The 23,043-nt window shown below is 44.2% G+C and overlaps 1 pseudogene; it reads right to left on the bottom strand.

Moving 5' to 3' along the window:
- Positions 1-7,810: 7,810 nt before the first annotated feature.
- Positions 7,811-13,881, bottom strand: LOC129635736 (zinc finger protein 396-like; annotated as a pseudogene).
- Positions 13,882-23,043: the final 9,162 nt, after the last annotated feature.

Genomic DNA, 23,043 nt, shown 5'->3' with positions numbered 1-23,043 from the left:
AATTTAGAAAGATGATAATGATGACCCTATATGCAAGACAGCAAAAGAGACACAGATTTAAAGAACAGACTTTTGGACTCTGTGGGAGAAGACAAGGGTGGGATGATTTGAGAGAATAGCATTGAAACATGTACATTATCATATGTGAAATAGATCGCCAGTACAGGTTCGATGCATAAGACAGGGTGCTCAGGGCTGGTGCACTGGGATGACCCTGAGGGATGGGATGGGGAGGGAGGTGGGAGGTGGTTCAGGATGGGGGACACATGTACACCCATGGCTGATTCATGTCAATGTATGGCAAAAACCACTACAATATTGTAAAGTAATTAGCCTCCAATTAAAATAAATAATTTAAAAAATGTGTTTGGCATAGAGAATTAAAGACATAATAACAGGAGAGAGAGAGAAAGCAGAAATGATAAGCGGTGGTCAGATCATGATGAGCCTCAAACACTTTGTTTAGGAACTCTGACTTTATAATAAAGCAATGAGATGCTTGTGTTTTAGGCAAAAAAGGGACATAAATTTATATTTTAGAAAGATCACTGTGGCTGAAAGAGATGAATGCATGTGAAGGAGACAAAGCTAAGGGCCATTTTGCTCCCTGTCACTCAGGGATTAGCCACCATCTTGACTTTTTCATTCAGCATGCTTTCAATGTTGAAGAGATGGATCCAGAAAGGAGGCAAAAGGATGAAGAAATAAGAGAAAATGACTGATGGCAGCCAACATCCTTCAGAGGTGGGGAGAAAAGGTGAGGGACCAGAGAAGAGAGCACACCCTCCTTCATTCTGAAAGAAGGGGAGAAGAGACGATGGGGGAGATGCAGCTAAGCTGACAACCTTGATGGGCTCCTCACTTTTTTTTTTTTTTAGTGAAGAAGGCAAAATCATAGCCATGTGCTCAGGAAAAATTAAGTGGCCAAGGAGGAGTATGGCAGATACTGTTTCAACACAATTGGTTCCCAATCCCCAGCTACCATGCTATCTTCCTGCTTGTCCGACTCTTTGCTACCCATGGACTGCAGCAACTGCCAGGCTTCCCTGTCCATCATCAACTCCCAGAGCTTGCTCAAACTCATGTCCACTGAGTTGGTGATGCCATCCAACCATCTCATCCTCTATAGTCCCCTTCTCCTCCTGCCTTCTATCTTTTCCCAGCATCAGGGTCTTTTCCAATGAGTTGCCTCTTTGCATCAGTTGGCCAAAGTATTGGAGCTTCAACCCTAGGGGTTGAAAATACTTGCTTTACCAGACATACTTGCAACAGGGGAACATAGGTGGAATTTTGTTGGGGCTTCTTAGAAAGCTAATTTTTTTTCTAGTAATGGAGATGGCAATGGCTGGAGCACCCTTTCCTCTTTCTCCCTGACTTGACTCCAGATGCCATTCCAGACCTGGGACAGCACTCCCTCTTATCTGAGAAAGTAAATATGAAGGAAAGGCCCAAAGTGCAGAGACAGCAGCCAGAGAAGTCATTGTTCAGTGGCTGATTGACAGCCAGCAGCAGCTTGCCTCCAGATTTCTGGTTGCGGACTCTAATTTGTTTAAGCCACCAAAAGATTTGCTGGATTTTGTATCCAACATTGCTGGTACAGAAGGTTTCAAGGTTAGTGGCAAACATCTGAGCTGGTCACTGAAGAGAATTGGAGAGGAGAAGGAGGAACATAGGATTATAGATAATAATGAAGGCTCAGATGAAGTGAAATTATTCTAAAAACATCCAATTTCATTTTGGAGTGCTTACTATCTGTGGGAATTAATCAGTTTGATGGGGATGCTAGTAATTTTTTAAATCAAATTTAGCTCAAGTCATATTAATTCTCTGGTTAGATAAACTAGCACCTCCTACTTATTAGGAGACCTAAATAGGAGCAAGATAACTCAAAGAACCCAGTGACACCCTTTAAAGATTCATTATTCTAAGAGGATATGATTCACTTTACTTTTCTGGTGGAAAAGTTCAGATTATTCACAAGGAAAAGAAGGTAATCTTGCAAAGCCTATGGCATAACCAAGTGAAGAAGGACACTTCCCTCAGAATACTTGGTTTAGATTCTGTCCTTTTATTCACATAGTACTCTATGAGTACTATGAGTACTTCCTATGAGTACTATTCACAAAAAAATTTTTATGATTAAGCAGTAACTGACAATATATATATCTTTTGCTGCTTTAATAGATGGCTTGTTCCTCTCTTTAATTACAAAAAGCATGAGACCCAAATAAAGATTCCTATGTTTTTAATTAATGAAAATATACAAACTCAGTATTTATGCATATTTACTAGAGCTACAAAGTATGACCCTAACAGAAAATTCTAAAATTAAAATTTATATTCACCTCTCCCTTAGTAATCTTATTTATCAATATTCTAACTAAACAGAGCAGGTACTCCCACATTTGTTTCCAGAGTTACTCCAAGCACTAAACATGGCTGGATTTTCTTTTTCTTTTTTTTGGATTTTCTGATAATGAAACATTTATACTTCATGAGGAACAAAGAAGTTCCCCATGAGCACTCTCTTCCCTTCTTCCAAAGACTCATTTTTCATGGTTGTCTCCATAGTTGGTAACTGTGGCACCATGGGAGACACAATAATCCACGTATTTTTTTTAAAATCTATTTATTTATATTTGACTGTGTCGGGTCATAGCTGTGGCACATGGGCTTAGTTGCCCTGGCAGCATGTGGCATGTGGGATACTGGTAGCTCCCCAACCAGGGATTAAACCCACATCCTCTGCATTGGAAGGTGGATTCTTAACCACTGGACCATCAGGGAAGTCCCAGTCCATGTATTCTTTTTTTTTTTTTTTTTTTCTGTTTGCCTTATATTTTATTTTTTTTTAAATTTTATTTTATTTTTAAACTTTACATAATTGTATTAGTTTTGCCATGTATTCTTGTAATATATATAGAATTCTATCAAGAATCCCTGGAAAGGGGGACATTATCTTATATACTGTCAGAATAATAATATAAAACCATATCTGTCATTTAAACAAGAGACTCTGATTGACTTAAATGTGGTATATCTCAATGGCCTCTTTAAATTGAACTTAGTGATTTCCTCATTTGTATAAGAATATCAAAATCCTTTGATCATTATGTAGTGACCTTCTTTGTCTCTTTTCACAGCCTTTGTTTTAAAGTCTATTTTATCTGATATGAGTATTGCTACTCCTGCTTTCTTTTGGTCCCTATTTGCATGGAAAATCTTTTTCCAGCCCTTCACTTTCAGTCTGTATGTGTCCCCTGTTTTGAGGTGGGTCTCTTGTAGACAACATATGCAGGGGTCTTGTTTTTGTATCCATTCAGCCAGTCTTTGTCTTTTGGTTGGGGCATTCAACCCATTTATGTTTAAGGTAATTACTGATAAGTATGATCCTGTTGCCATTTACTTTATTGTTTTGGGTTCGAATTTATACACCGTTTTTGTGTTTCCTGTCTAGAGAATATCCTTTAGTATTTGTTGGAGAGCTGGTTTGGTGGTGCAGAATTCTCTCAGCTTTTGCTTGTCTGAAAAGCTTTTGATTTCTCCTTCATACTTGAATGAGATCCTTGCTGGGTACAATAATCTGGGCTGTAGGTTATTTTCTTTCATCACTTTAAGTATGTCTTGCCATTCCCTCCTGGCTTTAAGAGTTTCTATTGAAAGATCAGCTGTTATCCTTATGGGAATTCCCTTGTGTGTTATTTGTTGTTTTTCCCTTGCTGCTTTTAATATTTGTTCTTTGTGTTTGATCTTTGTTAATTTGATTAATATGTGTCTTGGGGTGTTTCACCTTGGGTTTATCCTGTTTGGGACTCTCTGGGTTTCTTGGACTTGGGTGATTATTTCCTTCCCCATTTTAGGGAAGTTTTCAACTATTATCTCCTCAAGTATTTTCTCATGGTCTTTCTTTTTGTCTTCTTCTTCTGGGACCCCTATGATTTGAATGTTGTAGCGTTTAATATTGTCCTGGAGGTCTCTGAGATTGTCCTCATTTCTTTTAATTCATTTTTCTTTTATCCTCTCTGATTCATTTATTTCTACCATTCTATCTTCTAATTCACTAATCCTATCTTCTGCCTCTGTTATTCTACTATTTGTTGCTTCCAGAGTGTTTTTAATTTCACTTATTGCATTATTCATTATATATTGACTCTTTTTTATTTCTTCTAGGTCCTTGTTAAACCTTTCTTGCATCTTCTCAATCCTTGTCTCCAGGCTATTTATCTGTGATTCCATTTTAATTTCAAGATTTTGGATCAATTTCACTATCATTATTTGGAATTCTTTATCAGGTAGATTCCCTATCTCTTCCTTTTTGGTTTGGTTTGGTGGGCATTTATCCTGTTCCTTTATCTGCTGGGTATTCCTCTGTCTCTTCATCTTGTTTAAATTGCTGAGTTTGGGGTGTCCTTTCTGTATTCTGGCAGTTTGTGGAGTTCTCTTTATTGTGGTGTTTCCTTGCTGTGTGTGGGTTTGTACAGGTGGCTTGTCAAGGTTTCCTGGTTAGGGAAGCTTGTGTCGGTGTTGATTTTTGGATGCTAGTATCTGTCCCCTGGTTTCCTCTGTAGTCAAACCCATGTGTTTTCCAGTGGATGATGGTGACGGTGGAGCAGGAGCACTTCTCAGCCAGTGCATTTCATTATAAACTGACCAGGCGGAGGCTGGGCCACTGACATGTGGGGCCTCTCAAAGTCTATGGCAAGAGGTCTTGAAGATTTTTTTATCTTGAGCAGGCTTGTTTCCTCTTATTATCTCTCCATGGTGCTCAGTCTAAGTGCGCAAGGTTAGATGATTCAGGAGGCAGAGTGCCTGGTTCAAAGAGTGGGCCACTGCCAGTTTTTTTATCCTCTCTGGGACTCAGTTTACAAACCGGAAGCACGCCATAAGGAAGGCTGGTGATGGTGGTGAGGGATGGTCCTCTTCTGTGTTGGGTCTACTTCTCCATCTGTCCAGCTTCCATTCTCCAAGGTTCCTGGGGGTGCAGAACATAGACTCCCATCCACTGGGAAAGGCACCTGGAAAGATTTCTCTAAGGTCAACGTTCCTGCCAGACCACTAGCCTGGTGTGAGCGTCTACAACCCGAGTCTTAAGGCACACAGAGCGCGAACATACTAGAAGCACGGACCTCTTAATCTTCCAGCGTGCCTCACCTTTGCGTCCCATCAATGCACAATACTGGATGCTTGGGGCTAGTGCACTGGGACGACCCAGAGGGATGGTATGGGGAGGGAGGAGGGAGGAGGGTTCAGGATGGGGAACACATGTATACCTGTGGCGGATTCATTTTGATATTTGGCAAAACTAATACAATTTTGTAAAGTTTAAAAATAAAATAAAATTAAAAAAAAAAGAATATCAAAATCCAAGGTCTTACAACATGATAAATTGTCTAGAAACTCATCTTACTAAGAATGATGAGAAAGGCCCAGAAAAGGTTGTCCTGTGATGCCTGAAACACGTTCACAGCTGATTCAGGCCAGAACAGAGGTCATGAAGAACTCTGCAGGAGAGCCATCAGCTGTTAACGGTTCCCATTTCCAGGTGTGCACGTCAGCCTTGTTGGGACCGTCTTTACTTCATCTTTCTTTTTTATGTTAAGGTGATCATCAACTTTATATAAGCACACACAGAAAACTGTTCATTATTAGAACACTCCGTCTATGGGGTCGCACAGAGTCGTACACAACTGATACGACTTAGCAGCAGCAGCAGCATTATGGTTATGTCACTCCCTGAAGACATGTAGCGCTATCTTAATACTTTCACTGAGATATTTCCAATATAAATTGTAAAGGAGATAATTATTTTTTTCTACACAAGAAAAATATTTAATTCTACACTATTATTTTTTTCTAATCATGTATTCTGAGGGAAGTGTCCTTCTTCATTTGGTTGTGCCATAGACTTTGCAAGATTACATTCTCTCCATTGTAAATAATTGGAACTTCTCTACCCAACAGTGATGTGAATTATCTTAGAATAAAAAATCCTTAAAGGGTGTCACTGGATACTGAGTTGCTGCTGCTGCTGCTGCTAAGTCGCTTCAGTCCTGTCCAACTCTGTGCGACCCCATAGATGGCAGCCCACCAGGCTCCACCGTCCCTGGGATTCTCCAGGCAAGAACACTGGAGTGGGTTGCCATTTCCTTCTCCAATGCATGAAAGTGAAAAATGAAAGGGAAGTCGCTCAGTCGTGTCCAACTCTTAGTGACCCCATGGACTGCAGCCTACCAGGCCCCTCCATCCATGGGATTTTCCAGGCAAGAGTACTGGAGTGGGGTGCCACTGCCTTCTCCAGGATACTGAGTTATCTTGCACTTAATTAGGTCTCCTAATAAGTAGGAGGTGCTAGTTTATCTAAACAGAGAATTAATATGACTTGGGCTAAACTTGATTAAAAATTAGCATATTAGCACCCCTTAGTATCATAAACAGTATGTAGGCTCTTTATACATCAACTATACCTCAATTTGGCCACCTCATGCGAAGAGTTGATTCATTGGAAAAGACTCTGATGCTGGGAGGGATTGGGGGCAGGAGGAGAAGGGGACGACAGAGGATGAGATGGCTGGATGGCATCACTGACTCGATGGACGTGAGTCTGAGTGAACTCCAGGAGTTGGTGATGGACAGGGAGGCCTGGCGTGCTGCAATTCATGGGGTCGCTAAGAGTTGGACACGACTGAGCGATTGAACTGAACTGAACTGATACCTCAATTTAAAAAATGCAAACAAAACAGTATGTATGTTCTTGTGAATTTTCTTAAGAGATGATTAAAGTCCCTTTACTCACCTCCTTCCTAACAATGACCCTGGACATTTCAGCGTAGGTCTTGAGGTACATATTCTTTTTGGTCTCCTCGAGCCTGGCAGGCTATAGTCCGTGGGGTTGCAGAGAGTCAGACATGACTGTCTAAGTAATTCAAAAACAGAAAATAAAATAGGGCATTTATTTTATATTTTGGCTGCACAGTGTGGCTTGTGGGATTTTAATTCCCTGATCAGGATTGAAGCCAGGCCCATGACACTGAAAACGTGAATCCTAACCACTGACGGCCAGGAAATTCCCAGGGAATTTTTTTTAATCTTTGATCTAACAATTCCAGTGTTCAAGTAATGAAATGGAGAATATCCATTTATATGCAAACTCACACATTCCTTCTCAGCAGGGAAAATGTACTTGTCTAAAAAGGAACATACTATTTTATTATTTGGGTTAATAATGTAAACAGTCGAATGTGACTGAGAGTATCTTTTCAAAAGCTGCACTAGAGATGGAGGAGAAAGGGAGAACAGAGGATGAGATGGTTGGATACATCACCTGCTTGATGGACATGAATCTGAGTGAACCCCAGGAGTTGGTGATGGACAGGGAAGCCTGGCATACTGTAGTCCATGGGGCCAAAAAGAGTTGGACATGACTGAGCAAATGAACTGAACTGAACTGAGGGATGGAACTCTATAGCTTTAGAATCTCAAACATCTGAATTGACCCTGTACTGAAAGGCAGAGAAGTAAACATTGCTGGCAGAAAATATTCCACATTCTCTCCTGTGGCTTTAATAACCTTGGAACGGAAACTGGTGCCCACCAAAACTACCGATTTATACTAAAGGAGTATAGGTGCCTTGCGCCTTCTCCCTCAGAGAAAAATTTCTCAATAAATGCTTCGATTCCCTCACAACTCATATGGGACTTTTTCTCCAGCATGTTTCTTCCTATGTCTGAAAAGATTTGAACTCATACTAAAGGATTTCCACATCATGACATTTGAAGGGTTTCTCCCCAGTATGGATTCTTCGATGCTGAATCAGGACTGTACTTTGGCTGAAAGACTCTGCACACACTTAACACGTATAATGTTAAGGACTGAGCTCTGACTAAAGGCTTTCCCACATTCATGACATTTGAAGGGTTTTTCCTCAGTATGGATTCTTCGATGCTGAATCAGGACTGTACTTCAGCTGAAAGACGTTGCACACATTTCACATGTATAAGGTTTCTCTCCACTGTAGATTCTCTGATGTAGATTAAGGGCTGAGCTCTGACTGAAGACTTTTCCACATTCCTCACACTTGTGTTGTTTTTTTCAAGGACAGTTTCCCTGTCTTCTTTCAAACTTTCTGTCTTGTTCACATGTTCTTCTAAACGTGAAACTCTGGGGAGCATTCACTTGAAGAGTGTTAGAAACTTTGTAATGCAGTTCTTTGCCTGAAGAAGTCTTTTGTCTTAAAGCAGATTTCACATTTTTAGTTCTGGTGTCTCTATCTGAAATAGTACACATAAAAGAAAATGTAATCATTTCTTTGTTCAGAGGGAAGGAAAAGGAAATAGAATGATCTGAATGGAGCATAGATTATTTTTGAGAGAGCATGTTTGCAATATAACATCAATGTAGAGCATGGCGCCATGCATGCGTGCTCAGTCATATCTGACTCTTTGTGACCCCCAAGGACTGCAGCCCACCAGGCTCCTCTCTCCATGGGATTTCCCAGGCAAGGCTACTGGAGTGGGTAGCCATTTCCTTCTCCAGGGGATCTTCCCGGCCCAGGGATGGAACCCCTGTCTCTTAGATCTCCTGCATTGGGAGGCAGATTCTTTACTGCAGAGCCACCTGAGATTTTAGAGGATGGAGAAGGTAAGGCAGAAAACACTGAGAAGATCATAAGGCAAAAGAGGTTTACATACTGATGAGGCAGTCAGTGATAAAGATGAAAAGCTCTGTGCAAAAGGTAGAAGGGTGAGTAGGGGTAAAAAGATACTTTAGAGACCAAGGAAAGTCTGGAAGAAAAGAGAGGCCTAAAAGACAAGAAATTCTTGGAGAACAGAGGAGCAACTGAAGGAGACGAATTCAATATGGCAGTGGGTAGCAACAAGCAAGATTTAGTACAAGTATCAATAAACAGAAGTTAGAATGATAAATTAATCACATGATGGGGCCACAACCCCCCTTGCCATTTCATCTGAAGGAGCACAGCTTCTTCAACGCCCACTGCAGCTGCTTTTCTGCAGGCTTGGATTGGTGACATGGTATCTCCTAAGGGATTTCACAAGTTGGTAGTTTCTTTGTGAGCATGTCCTCATTTTGTCCAAAAAAGACCTAGAAACAGTTTGGTATTACTGAGGCTGAAGAAGGGAATCAGGGTGGGACTTGAGGGTAAAATAACAGAAGAAACTATCTTGGGACACCGGAAAGGGGAAGGAAAAAAGTAGAGGCACATCCTGATTTCGGGCTCAGCCGGGTGTCCGTTCGCTACACTATACACCGAGTTGTGCCGAGTGGAGTACGGGTTGTGCCAAGTGGAGTACAGTCTGGGAGCTCACCCTCAGTGATGCGCCCGGGCTCCTGCTTGTGCCTCGCCCCTCACTCCCACTACCGCCTTCTCACGTGTTCAGCCTCCCCATCGAGCTCCTTCTCCAGCTCCTCCAGCATCTCTACAGCATCCTTTCTGCTCTCTGGGCGTTACTCACGGCCTGCAGCTCCTCGGGCAGGATGGCCAGGAACTGCTCCAGCACCAGCAGCTCCAGGATCTGCTCCTTGCTGCGCACCTCGGGCCTCTGCCACTGACAGTAAAGCTCACGGAGCCGGCTCAGGGCCCAGAGAAGCTGCTCCAGTGGCGGCCGGAGGCCATGTTACAGGCCTGCCTTCATTAACACAAGGCAGTCAGGGTCCCCTGAAGTTTGTGGAAGGAGTTTTGACGACTCTCAATTTTGCAGACATCTGGACTGGGAATAGCGCGGGACCGCTAGGCTTTAATCTTCAAGGAGGTGAAACTCTCCTTACGGACACTCCGTCAATATGATTCAAGAGACAAGTGGAAACAAGACAAACGGTTTTCAGAACATCACAGCTAAAGATTAGAAACGTTAAGATTGTACCAAAAGTATCCTTAATCTTAACAGAAGCCACGCTTTCAAAGAATACTTCCTTCTTTAAGAGAATCAAAGGACTCATAGGCATTCACTTTCATGAATACTTTGCAATTTATTCTGAAAATCATACCCAGGAGGCTGACTGCATATTACAATAAGAGATCAGTCAGGGTTGCAAAGGAACTCCTGGAGAAGAGAAATAAGGGAAGCCTGAGGAAATTTATGACTCTGGGACAGGCTCAAAGGGCCAAATAATTATTTTTAGCCTGCTAAAGGAATAGACTCATGAGATTACTTTGCATGGATTTTTTTTTTTTGATGTTACTAACTTTTAAAACAATGTTACTTTGGCATTAAAGGAATCATTCAGAAGAAAAAAGCATATTCCTCCATCTTAATGTATTTCCATATTTTCATGTTCATTATCTACTGCTCATCTGTAATATGTCTTATTTACTTAATCTCTTTATTATAGATTATTTATAATTTTTACTATTATAAACAATGCTGGGAAGCACATTTTCAGAAAAATAGCCTATTTTCCAAAAAACATGCTAATTTTCAAATTATTTCCTTCAAAGATGTCCCAAGGACTTCACTCTTCAAAGGAAGAGTGGCAAAATATCTCACAATTTATTATCAAATAAATTATAGAAAACAATGCATCAAATCACAAGGTTGCCGGCAACATAGTGATGTATGCGGAGCAACAATTACTCCAAGTATCACTAGCTTGTTAGCAGAAGAGGGTGGGGAGACACTTTCCTTAGTAGTATTTTAGTATATGTATCACTAGTAACTGATGACTAATTAGAAATGTTATATGTGCCCCTATTTTTCTTTACTATTTTTTCCCCACTTCACCGAAAACTCTTCTAAGCGCTCAACATATGGCAGTCACCTGAACAAAGCCTGTTGTATGGCTACATAAAGCTTATACCCTAGCAGGAGAGAGACAAGGAGGTTACCAAATAAATGATACAACCTTACACAGTGAGATGCCCCACCACAAAGGGTAACAATGACATTCAGAGAATTTACTAGGTGCCAAGCACTCGTCTAATAAATCTTAACAAATACCAATTCATTAAAATTCCCAGTGACTCGGTGGTTAAGAATCCCCTACCAATGCAGGAGACCTGGGTTCCATCCCTCCATTGGGAAGATCCCCTGGAGAAGGAAATGGCAACCCATTCCAGTATTCTGGCCGGGAAAATCCCATGGACAGAGGAGCCTGGCGGGCTACAATTCTTGGGATTGCAAAAGAGTCGGAAACCACTTAGCAACTAAATAATAACTACAGTATATAAATCCCCACAAAAGGCCCTTAAGGTTCTTTTCATTTCCATGTGGTAGATGAGGAACCTGCCAGGGCAAGTTCAGGTAGATAACAGAGACCAAAGCAAAGGAGCAGGGGTGGGGTCAGAGTTCAGGCCATCCACACTTGGTGCGGTGCTGCAGGGTCCAGAGCCGGTGGCCGGGGTCCCAGCGCAGAGAAAGAGCAGCAGACTCAGATGATACTAGGCCGGAACAGAATCGGGTCGAGACCTGAGCGACAGGAGGCGTTACAGGCCCCGTGTCAGGAGCCATCTAGGGGAAGGCCTTAAGCTTAAAGCATCCTCTGGAAGTCGAAGGCGTGGCCCCTGGGACGCACCCCGCGTCTCCCGCACTAGGAGCCGAATCTGTGCCAGATCCACAGTTGCTCTCAGTTCCACCCAGGAAACCAAACCCTCAGCACCGTGCGAGGGTCCCTAATGAACCCGGTGAAGGAGTCTTTGGGGCCTATAAAAGAAAACAACAGTTTCAAAGGCCCTTGCTGAATCATCTAACTTCGGAGAAAACAAAACAGAACTTTAGGTCCCGCACTTTCACTTTTCACTTTCATGCACTGGAGAAGGAAATGGCAACCCACTCCAGTGTTCTTGCCTGGAGAATCCCAGGGACGGGGGAACCTGGTGGGCTGCCAGACGTCTATGAGGTCACACAGAGTCGGACACGACTGAAGCGACTTAGCAGCAGCAGCAGCTGATGCTCCAGGCCGGTTGCATCTATCTGGGACTTATGACCCCCTGTCCAGAAACCTTCCACCCCCTACACCTGCCCAGAAGACTTATGACCCCCTGTCTGGAAACCTTCCACCCCCTCCCTACACCTGCCAGAGGACTTATCACCCCCTGCCCAACTACAAATGCCATCTCAACTAAAGTATACCCAAAACATCCCGCCTGATTAACGTTTCCCTTATCGCTTACACAAACCTCCCTATAAACATGGAGCCTCCCGGATCCCTCTCCGCGCTCAGCCTGGTCGTTAGCCCGACTGTCGCCCCTCCTTGCCTGAATAAAGGTAACCTACTTCTGCTGAGGTCGTCTTTCCTTTTTCTGCCTCGGCCTGAACTATACCTTACCTCCGGTCCCTGGAGGGCAGGCTGCGCCCAAAGCCCCAGATCCGGGGGTCTTTTTCAAAGGGACCGACTCTCTCTTGGAAACAGTTCCTCTAATGAACCGGCTCCCGACGGTCCCCGGACACCTTCCTCCCCGTCCCGGATGGGGATCGACTCGGTGAGGTCACAAGAGGGGGATTCAGGGGGAACGGGTGCGCGGGAAGGCGGGTAAGCGCGCGGGGGGTGATGAGAGGCGGTCTAGCTTTGGGGTCGGGGGTCGGGCGCCCCGGGGTGCCTGGGGAGGACAAGAAGAGGGGGAGTGCGGCCGCGCGGTGAGAGGCCCAGAGGTGCGGGAACGTGGTGGGGCCCCCCGGGGAAGCGAGCGCGGCGTGAAGGAGTAGCCGGGGATACTGGGCTGTGAAGGGTATGAAGAGGGGGTGACCGGTTAGAGCGGGTGGGAGGGGTGGGGGGGCTGTCTGAAGGTGGCGCCAAGGCCCGCGGGAGACCTTTCCCCGCCCCCTGGGTGATGGTCGCTTCTCCTCGAGCCCTCGAAGCGCGAAGAGACCTCAACTCAAACCTTCGGCCTGGGAAAGACTGCCCTGCGTTTTGGGGTAGAAGCCTGGGAAGCGCCCGACTGGTTGCTTCCGGTCCCCGGGGTGGACAGGGGGTGGAGATCGGGATGCTGAGTGGTTGCCATGGAGACAAGCCAAGGCCGCCGCCTCCGGCAGCCAGAGATGAAAGAGCAAAACGCCCAACTGGGACTCCCGTTCAAAGAAACCAGCATTATTACTTCTTAGAGTACTTTTACTTACATCATTTCCTTTGCTCTTCAATCACCCAGTAGGGTTATTCCCATTTTATAGTTTCTGCAAGTTGGCCAAGGTCACGGAGGAGACTCCTGTGCGTTCCACCGCTATGCACAACTTTCTGTAACGCCATCTGCGCGCCTGAGGTTGGCTGCGCTCTAAATATCCTGTTGCGTTCGTACTAAGTCGCTTCAGTCGTGTCCCACTCTTCGCGATCCTATGGACTATAGCCCCGCCAGGGTCCTCTGTCCATGCGATTCTCCAGTCAAGAATACTGGATTGGGTTGCCATGCCCTTCTCCAAAGTATCCTGGTAAGGAATGGGTTTGATTGACTCCCCCCACCCTCTTCAACCTAGGCTTTTGTTTGCAGAGAAGAACCAATTCTGACTCCCTGTTGGAATTGTTTGACTTGCTTTTCCTTGCAATTGTTATTATAATCATACATAATGGCCTGCCTCAGAGAATATAGGCCCTCTGCCTGACTGTTAAACTAAAGGGCGTTTGTTCAGATCCCTGTCCATATGTAGGTGGTAGGAAGGAAGAAATTAACACATCCCCTGCCGGACACTTGCCCTTCTAGGAAATATTTGCAAGACTAATGGCCTTTTCACTTTGTTTCCTCACCTCCCCCAATCTCTGATCTATAAAAGAACCTGGCATCCAGACCTCAACAAGATGGTTGTTTTGAGACATTCATTTGCCATCTTCTGGGTCAGCGGGCTCTCCGAATAAAGTCGTATTCCCTGACTCACCCGGTAACTTTGACAAGAGAACCCAATGGCGTTTGAAAAGGTGAGAACCCGTGCAGGCACATACATATTTTGGCATCAAAATATATGTATATATTTCCTCAGATAATCTTGAGTAAATTTAAAAATAAATTTCAGGCTAAATGAGCCTTGTAAGGCAATAGTCCCACATATTGGCTCACTCTTCCACCCACTTGCTGTAGGGACTCTTGTAAATATACTTGTAGAAAGAAGTGGGGAATTAGAAACAGGGCAGCAATGCTTGAAAATAAATGATAAAAACAAGGGGAAAAACCCTTTTGGTATGAGGAAAGCAGCGATTACAATAAACAAACCTGAGAGTTCTCCAGCAGTCCTGTGGCTGGGACTCTGGGCTTTCACTGCCGAGGGCCTAGGTTCAATCCCTGGTCAGGGAACTAAGATCCACAAGTGGCATTGGTGCTGCCAATAAAACGAAAATAGAGGCTGGTTTACTCAGTCTATACCAAATCTAGGGGGTTTAGGGAGAAATTTCTTTTTTTTTTTTCCTTTGCTGCTCCACAGGGCTTTCGGGATCTTAAAGATCGAACCTAGGCCCTTGGCAGTGAGAGCACGGGGTCCTAACCACTGGACCGCCAAGGAATTTCTGAAACTTACATTTTAATTAACCTACTGTGATATTAAATTTGAAGAATTGTGTTTTGGAAGAAATTCCTGCTTCTCCAGGGTTATTTCAAGGGATAAGATTTTTGCTGAGATAACTGTTAACACAAATAGAAAGACAACCCAAAAGTGTACAAGGGGAAGTATTTATCATGGTGGAGGATAGGTTAAATAACTCAAGGCAATAAGGATTCTGAATCAATTCCTCAAGGCCAGTGCTTGGCAATAGTGTGAAGTCATAGAAGGTAGTTTAAGGAGAAAATGAACAGCAGTCAAAAGCTGCAAGGAGAAGAAGAAACTGTGAAAAACCATATGATTTGGCAGGAAGTCAGCTGTGAGTTCATCAGCTAGGATTCTACCAAATAGCCAGATCCAAGAAGCTAAAGGTTTTTTTTTTTAAAGGAGCAAATGTAAAAGATTGTTGATAATAGTTTACTTAATAGGGGCAGGTTTTTTTTGTTTGTTTGCCTTTTATTTTTTTAACATTTGGGGGTAGAGTAGAAAGTAATGAATAGGAACAATGTCCCAGTAGAGCAAGCTGTCAGGGGAAGCACACTGATTGAAACCGCCCACCCTGGCCAGGTACCATAGTAACCTTTTGCATGAGCTGTATTAGGACAGGAGGTCCTGGTAAAGAACATGGAACTAAAAAGCCACCACCAACCCGAAGGGTTCGGAAAAGGTCAAAAGGAGACACCACCTGTCCGACCACCTCCCAGAATCCTTCTCTCTGGCATCCATGTTGGCTGAACAAGGCATGCACCACCAGGAAGGACTCTGAGTCAGAATGGTTGGCTAAAGACAACCCAGAAACTAATCCCATCACCATAAAACCAGAGACTGCGAGCCACGTGGCAGAGCTGTTCTCCTGGGTTCCCTTACCCTACTGCTCTCCACCCGAGTGCCCTTTCCCAATAAAATCTCTTGCTTTGTCAGCACATGTGTCTCCTCAGACAATTCATTTCTGAGTGTTAGACAAGAGCCCAGTTTTGGGCCCTGGAATGGGTCTGCCTTCCTGCAACATAACTATATACCAGATGCATGGTGAACACTGGAAGTTCAAATGTAAGATACAGACTCTTTTTATTTTTTTATTGAGGTACAGTTGCTTTACAAAGTTATGCCAAAATGACTCAATTATACACATATATGCATTCTTTTTTTTTTTTTTTTAAGGTACAGATTCTTTCCCTTTAGGAACTAACTAAGAAGAAGGGATTGAACCTGGGCCTCCTGCATTGGGAGCATGGAGTCTTAGCCTCTGGACCACCATGGAAGTCCCCTAAGCAGAATTTGTTGGATTGAAGGCTGTTAAGGTGTGAATGACGACTGAGGATGCAGATGAAGAAGTCAGCAGAGGTCTAGTTTTTAAAGACTTGGCAGGCCAGGTAAAATTTTAAGCAGGGTCTTGAATGGGTGACTCACACATATCTGCAATTCAGGTAGAACTCTCTGATGGCAAGGTGAAGGATGGTTTGCGGGGAAACCAAACTCAAGATACTGTGACAAGCTCTGAAGCTATTGCAAGGATCCAGGCTGCAACTGATGGAGGAATGAATGAATGCAGAGCGGGAGAGGATGGAGGCAAATTTAGGAAACATTTGGGAGGCTGCTATTTGTTGAATGAGGACGTTAACAAGGGTGGATAGTGTGTCATTGGGGAAGTTGTTTGTTTGGTTTTTTTTTAAAGAAAACAGTATGAATAGGTTTGACAGTGGCTTATGTGGACGTTTGAGGGATATTTTCAGTAGACTGAATGTGAGGCTAAGTGAGATGCTTTAATCAATATCATACAATCATATAGCACAAAACTGGACATTTTGTGAGATTATGTGAAAATAAATATCAAATGTACTCTATATCTGAATGATTCTCCTGTGTAAACATATTAAACTCCCTATAAATTTTAAGCTACTGATAAACACAGTGAGGGCTTCCCTCATAGTTCAGTTGGTAAAGAATCCGCCTGCAATGCAGGAGATCCCAGTTCGACTCCTGGGTTGGGAAGATCCCCTGGAAAAGGGATAGGCTACCCACTCCAGTATTCTGGCCTAGAGAATTTCATGGACTATATAGTCCATGGGGTCGCAAAGAGTCGGACTGCCACACAATTGCAGTCATCTCACACGCTAGCAAAGAAATGCTCAAAATTCTCCAAGCCAGGCTTCAACAGTACATAAACTGTGAACTTCCAGATGTTCAAGCTGGATTTCAAAAAGGAAGAAGAACCAGAGATCAAATTGCCAACATCTGTTGGATCATTAAAAAAGCAAGAGAGTTCCAGAAAAACATCTACTTCTGTTTTATTGACTACACCAAAGACTTTGACTGTGTGGATCACAATAAACTGTGGAAAATTCTAAAAGAGATGGGAATACCAGACCACCTGACCTGCCTCTTGAGAAATCTGTATGCAGGACAAGAAGCAGCAGTTAGAACCGGACATGGAACAACAGACTGGTTCCAAATTGGCAAAGGAGTATGTCAAGGCTGTATATTGTCACCCTGCTTATTTAACTTCTATGCAGAGTACATCATGAGAAATGCTGGACTGGATGAAGTTCGAGCTGGAATCTAGATTGCCGGGAGAAATATCAATAACCTCAGATATGCAGATGACACACTTATGGCAGAAAGTGAAGAGGAACTAAAGAGCCTCTTGATGAGAGTGAAAGAGGAGAGTGAAAAAGTTGGCTTAAAACTCAACATTCAGAAAACTAAGATCATGGCATCTGGTCCAGTCACCTCGTGGCAAATAGACGGGGAAGCAATGGAAACAGTGACAGACTTTATTTTTTGGGGCTCCAAAATCATTGCAGATGGTTACTGCAGCCATGAAATTAAAAGATACTTATTCCTTGGAAGAAAAGCTATGACCAACCTAGACAGCATATTCAAAAGCAGAGACATTACTTTGCTGACAAAGGTCCGTCTAGTCAAAGCTATGTTTTTTCCAGTAATCACGTATGGATGTGAGAGTTGGACTATAAAGAAAGCTGAGTGCTGAAGAATTGATGCTTTTGAACTGTGGTGTTGGAGAAGACTCTTGAGAGTCCCTTGGACTGCAAGGAGATCCAACCAGTCCATCCTAAAGGAAATCAGTCCTGAATATTCATTGGAAGGGCTGATGCTGAAGCTGAAACTCCAATACTTTGGCCACCTGATTCGAAGAACTGACTCATTTGAGAAGACCCTGATGCTGGGAAAGATTGAAGGCGGGAGGAGAAGGGGATGACAGAGGATGAGATGGTGGGTTGGCATCACTGACTCAATGGACATGAGTTTGAGTAAACTCTGGGAGTTGGTGATGGATAGGGAGGCCTGGTGTGCTGCAGTCCATGGGGTCACAAAGAGTCGGACACGACTGAGCGACTGAACTGAACTGAAACACAATGAAGGAAGAGAGAAATCCCTTTATAGTAACATTTAGAGACAGTCACTCCTCAACGTCCTATTTGCCTTCATCATGACAGTCCTTCATCCCAGAATATTCGCTTTCTACCTGGTTAGGAGATTTTAGTGGTGTGGCTCTGTTTCCATCTGTGAACATACCTGCTTTTTTCCTTAACCATGTATTGCAGAGGGAGAAGGCAATGGCATCCCACTCCAGTACTCTTTCCTGAAAAATCCCATGGATGGAGGAGCCTGGAAGGCTGCAGTCCATGGGGTCGCTGAGGGTCGGACATGACTGAGCGACTTCACTTTGACTTTTCACTTTCATGCAGTGGAGAAGAAAATGGCAACCCACTCCAGTATTCTTGCCTGGAGAATCCCAGGGATGGGGGAGCTTGGTGGGCTGCCTTCTATGGGGTCGCACAGAGTTGGACACGACTGAAGCGACTTAGCAGCAGCAGCAGGTATGTCAGAGACAAGCTGCCATTTTTCTGTAAGGGTTAGATCAAGATATATAGCTGTAGAAATAAAAAGCAATTTGCTTCCAGTGGAACTACGATTTCCAGAGAGTGGTGGATACGTTACCAAAAGGTGGGATCTGGCTGCTTGCTGCCCAAAAGCCAATACACAGGTCAGATTGGTGGAAAGGAAAACTTGCTTTATTTCAGGTGCTGGCACTGAGAGGGAGGGTGGCTGCTGCTGCTGCTGTGCTAAGTCGCTTCAATCATGTCCAACTCTGTGAGACCCCATAGATGGCAGCCCTCCAGGCTCCCCCGTCCCTGGGATTCTCCAGGCAAGAACACTGGAGTGGGTTGCCATTTCCTTCTCCAATGCATGAAAGTGAAAAGTGACAGGGAAGTCGCTCAGTTGTGTCCGACTCCTAGCGAGCCCATGGACTGCAGCCCACCAGGCTCCTCCGTCCATGGGATTTTCCAGGCAAGAGTACTGGAGTGGGGTGCCATTGCTGTCTCTGGGGGAGGGTGGACATCTATCCAAAAGCCAACTCCCCGAATGACAAGCAGGGAGTAAGAGCTTTTATAGGCAGAGGGAGGGGGCTACATGCAGAAACAGCACAGTCAGCTCAGTGATCTTGAAATTGGTCACTGGTGGTCTGCCCAGCATCATCTTGATTATTTTAGGTATGGTTCTTCCAGGGTCAGTTTGTTTCCATTTCCTTGAGGCAAAGTCTTGGAATTGTGACAGCTTATGTCATGGCTACAGTCCGGTCATCATGTAGTTAACTTCTTCCACCTGGTTGGGGTTCCACTATCTATTAGACAGCTCACAAGAGATGGCTCAGAATATTGATAGCCCTTGAGAAGTAACTAAAGGTCCTTGACTTTGCTGAGTGATGTGGCTAAAATAATAATAAATTAAAATAGACATTTTGCTGAATCATTATTTAAAGAGAAAAAGAACATTTTCAGGCATGCTGAATATATAAAAAGTTTACCTCCCATGCATCCTTTTTCAGGAGACTATTGGAAGTCTACCAAATAGAGAGTAAGCCAAGAGAGAAGATATGGATACGGGATTCAACATAGGTGAAATTAAGGAAATTCCCAAAAGGGGATGAAAAGAGATCCTATGTGTCAGTCTGGAGTTAAGAAGCTGAGGGATGGAGAGCTCAAGGAACATGCCTTCAAGGGGCAAAAAGGGTGCAATGGATACCGAGTGGTTTTTTTTTTTTTTGATATGTTCCAGTGTTGCAATGGAGAAGGCAATGGCACCCCACTCCAGTACTCTTGCCTGGAAAATCCCATGGACAGAGGAGCCTCGTAGGCTGCAGTCCATGAGGTCGCTAAGAGTCGGACATGACTGAGCCACTTCCCTTTGACTTTTCACTTTCATGCATTGGAGAAGGAAATGGCAACCCACTCCAGTGTTCTTGCCTGGAGAATCCCAGGGACTGGAGAGCCTGGTGGGCTGCAGTCCATGGAGTCGCACAGAGTCGGACACGACTGAAGCAACTTAGCAGCAGCAGCAGCGGCAGTGTTGCAATTTATCCTCTGGCTGAAAGTCAGAGAAGAATTAGTGATAGGCAGATAGTAGGCTAAGCAGAGAGGGGAAAACAATGTTATCATTTATCATTAGATCCAGGTAGACAAAATGGTACACAAGAAATTTGATTATAGTATATTAGAAGGCTTAGCTATGGATAATATTTATATAGTCATAGTAATGTAAGCACTGAATTCTGATCTAACCAATATGTATTAGAAGTATATGGGAGGATTGGGGCTGAAGGGAGGGGAATTCTGTGTGTTGAAGGCGCTTGTGGATGTATAAGAGAGCTCAGTCCTTACCTTCCATAATGTGAACTTAATCAGTTATGTGTATGTGTGCTCAGTCAGTCATGTCCAGCTCTTTGCAACCCTTTGGCCTGTTGGCCTCCAGGTTCCTCTTCATGGGATTTTTCAGGCAAGAATACCGGAATGAGTTGCCATTTCTTTCTCCAGGGATCTTCCCTGACCCAGAGATCGAACCAGCATCTCCTGTGTCTCCTGCATTGCAGGTGGATTCTTTACCTGCTGAGCCATCCCAGAAGCCCCTAATCAATAATACTTAATGTGAAATATAAAAAGGAAATATCTGTACGACCAGGTTATTTCAAAAGCATAAGTAAATCTCGTAGAAGCAGCTGTAAGAGTTGAAGGTGGATGCATTCCTAGGGAGCAGGAGCTGGGGAAGAGACCACCCTTGTCCGTTCTAGGTCTTGTAGACAAGTTTGTGTATGATGTATATTACGACATCAGTTACAGAGAATAAATATAATTGCACCTCCCCTTCCCCTTTAAGCCTTCTGTATGGAGGCTTCCACCCTCACTCCCTCATTTGTCTTCCCTGTTGCCAAATCTAATTTACTTTCTTTAGTTCTCATCTTCTCAGCATTTCACATTATTAACTACAGTACTTCTTCCACTTTGAACTCTATGCCCTTCATTTTCATTACTGCTCTGTCTTCAGGTTCTCTTCCTTCTTCTGAACACTTCACAGTGGTTCCTCTTGCTCTGCAATCGCACGTGTTAAGAGTGTTCCTTTGGTTCCTGCACTTTTCATGTTGTAGACTCTGGGCCAGTTCATCTATTCCTACCTGTAAGATTTCAACTGCCATCTCTAAGATGCTGCTGCTACTGCTGCTAAGTCACTTCAGTCGTGTCCAACTCTGTGCATCGCCATAGACGGCAGCCCACCAGGCTGCTAATCAGTTCTAAGCTGCTAAGTCGCTTCAGTCGTGTCCGACTCTGTGTGACCCCATAGACGGCAGCCCACCAGGCTCCTCTGTCCCTGGGATTCTCCAGGCAAGAACACTGGAGTGGGTTGCCATTTCAGTTCCAATTTATATCTTGAGCCTCCTCCTCACAGAGCTGAGTGCTTATCAAACATCACTGCTTGTTTGTTTCACAGGCACGTTAAACTAAACGTGAGTTAGGCCTCTCAACGCTTGCCTTTTTTCCTTCCTTATTCCCTGGACTGCCACCCCTGTTCATCCATCCCCCCAGTAGAAAGCTGTCCGAGGTACGTCAATTTCACTCCTGTACATGTCAGGCAGGGTGTGTGTCCTGTTCATCCCTGTGCTCCCTGTGTCCTTTGTCCCCTTTACGGTAGCTGGGACACTGATCTCTACTTAACTCATGCTCCGTTAATACATGAATGAAAAAGAAGAGAATCAAATTGATAAATGGGTCTGTTTACTGCTAGCAATGAGATTATGGGAGTGGACTGGATATGATATGCAATATGAAGTATACTGGTTGTGGGAGTCCAGGGTGGTAAGATCTGAAGGAGATGAAGGACACAGCCAGAATGCTAAATCTGAAATTCAACGAAGACTGTTCAAACAGATTTAAAGGCATAGTTACCAGAGAAGACAGGTAATCCACGAGGAGGAGAGCGCAGTAGGTCAGAGAGTTGCTGCAGGTATATACATTGGAATAAAAGCATAAAGACTTTATGACAGTTTAATGCTAACAGATGAAGATCCTACATTTCATATAGGACTGAAAATCATGTCTGGGAAGACTGTAGAGTCCTGCGACGGGGAGATAAATGGTAGAGCTTCCAAGCCTGCTGTGACCTTGGATGTTTACTTGACTCTACCCACGTGGAGTCTTGCTTCTCGCCTCTCTCCCTAGGCATGGGCTCCAGGTATTCATTTATGAGTTGGCTCTCCACAAACTGAAACTGGGCATTTGGTGCTGTATTAGGTTCTTAGGGCTGCCATAATACATTACCATAAACTGGGTGCCTATGAACAACAAGAGTTCGTTATCTCATAGTTCTGGAGGTTAGAGTCTGAAATCAAGGTGTTGGCAGGGTCACACTCTATGAAGGCTCTAGAGAAGAATCCTTCTTTGCCTCTCCTACTTTCTGATGGTTGCTGGATCTCTGCAGCACTCTGATCTCTGCCTGTCATCATATGGCCTTCTTTCTGCATCTAAATGTAGCTTCTAGTCTCATCTCCTTTCAAAGCTTTCATGGGATGTAGGGCCCACCCTAATCCAATATGACCTCATGTTGACTAATTACATCTGCAAAAATTGTGCATTTCTAAATAAAGTCACATTCTGAGCTTCCACGTGGAAGGACACGATTTGGGGAGGACACTATTCAACCCGATTCAATACCTTTGCCATACAGCAGTTTTATTGAAATCACCCTTTGCCCGCTCTGTAAACCTTACATTGGCCTTCTGTTTTCCCTTTATCTGCAGATATGATGTTACCATTTGGCAGTAGGGGGCGCTGGAGGAAGGGCTTCCCCCTAAGACAGAAGAAAGGGCTTCCCGGCCTGGTCCCGGAGTGCTGGCTCAGCCTGTGGCTCTCCCAGTAGCAGGGCCCTTCTGCATCCCCCGGGGCATATGGCAGTATCCTAACACATTGCCTCCAGTGAGGGACTCCGTGGCACTCTGTAGAGGGAAGCCTTCCGGCAAGATCCACTGCCACGGTGTCACATCTCCTCTCTATCCAGTGAGTCATGACTGCACCGCAGAGGAGGCTCCGAATAATCAAGTGGACAGAATGACATTTGTATGTGTAAGTCGGTCGCTTACCCTAGTCACCCCAGTGCATGCTCCAAAGCAAGTGTGGGCTCAAAAATACGGACCTTACCTACTCAAGACTGACCTGGCAAGCATTACTGCTGAGCGTTTAATGTGTCGACAGCGAGACAACAACGCTGTCAACACTAAGCATC

The sequence above is a fragment of the Bubalus kerabau genome, chromosome 21 (assembly GCF_029407905.1).
Source record: "Bubalus kerabau isolate K-KA32 ecotype Philippines breed swamp buffalo chromosome 21, PCC_UOA_SB_1v2, whole genome shotgun sequence".
Lineage (NCBI taxonomy): Eukaryota > Metazoa > Chordata > Mammalia > Artiodactyla > Bovidae > Bubalus > Bubalus kerabau.
Note: the sequence above shows the minus strand (reverse complement) of the source record. Positions and strands in the feature narration are given on the sequence as shown.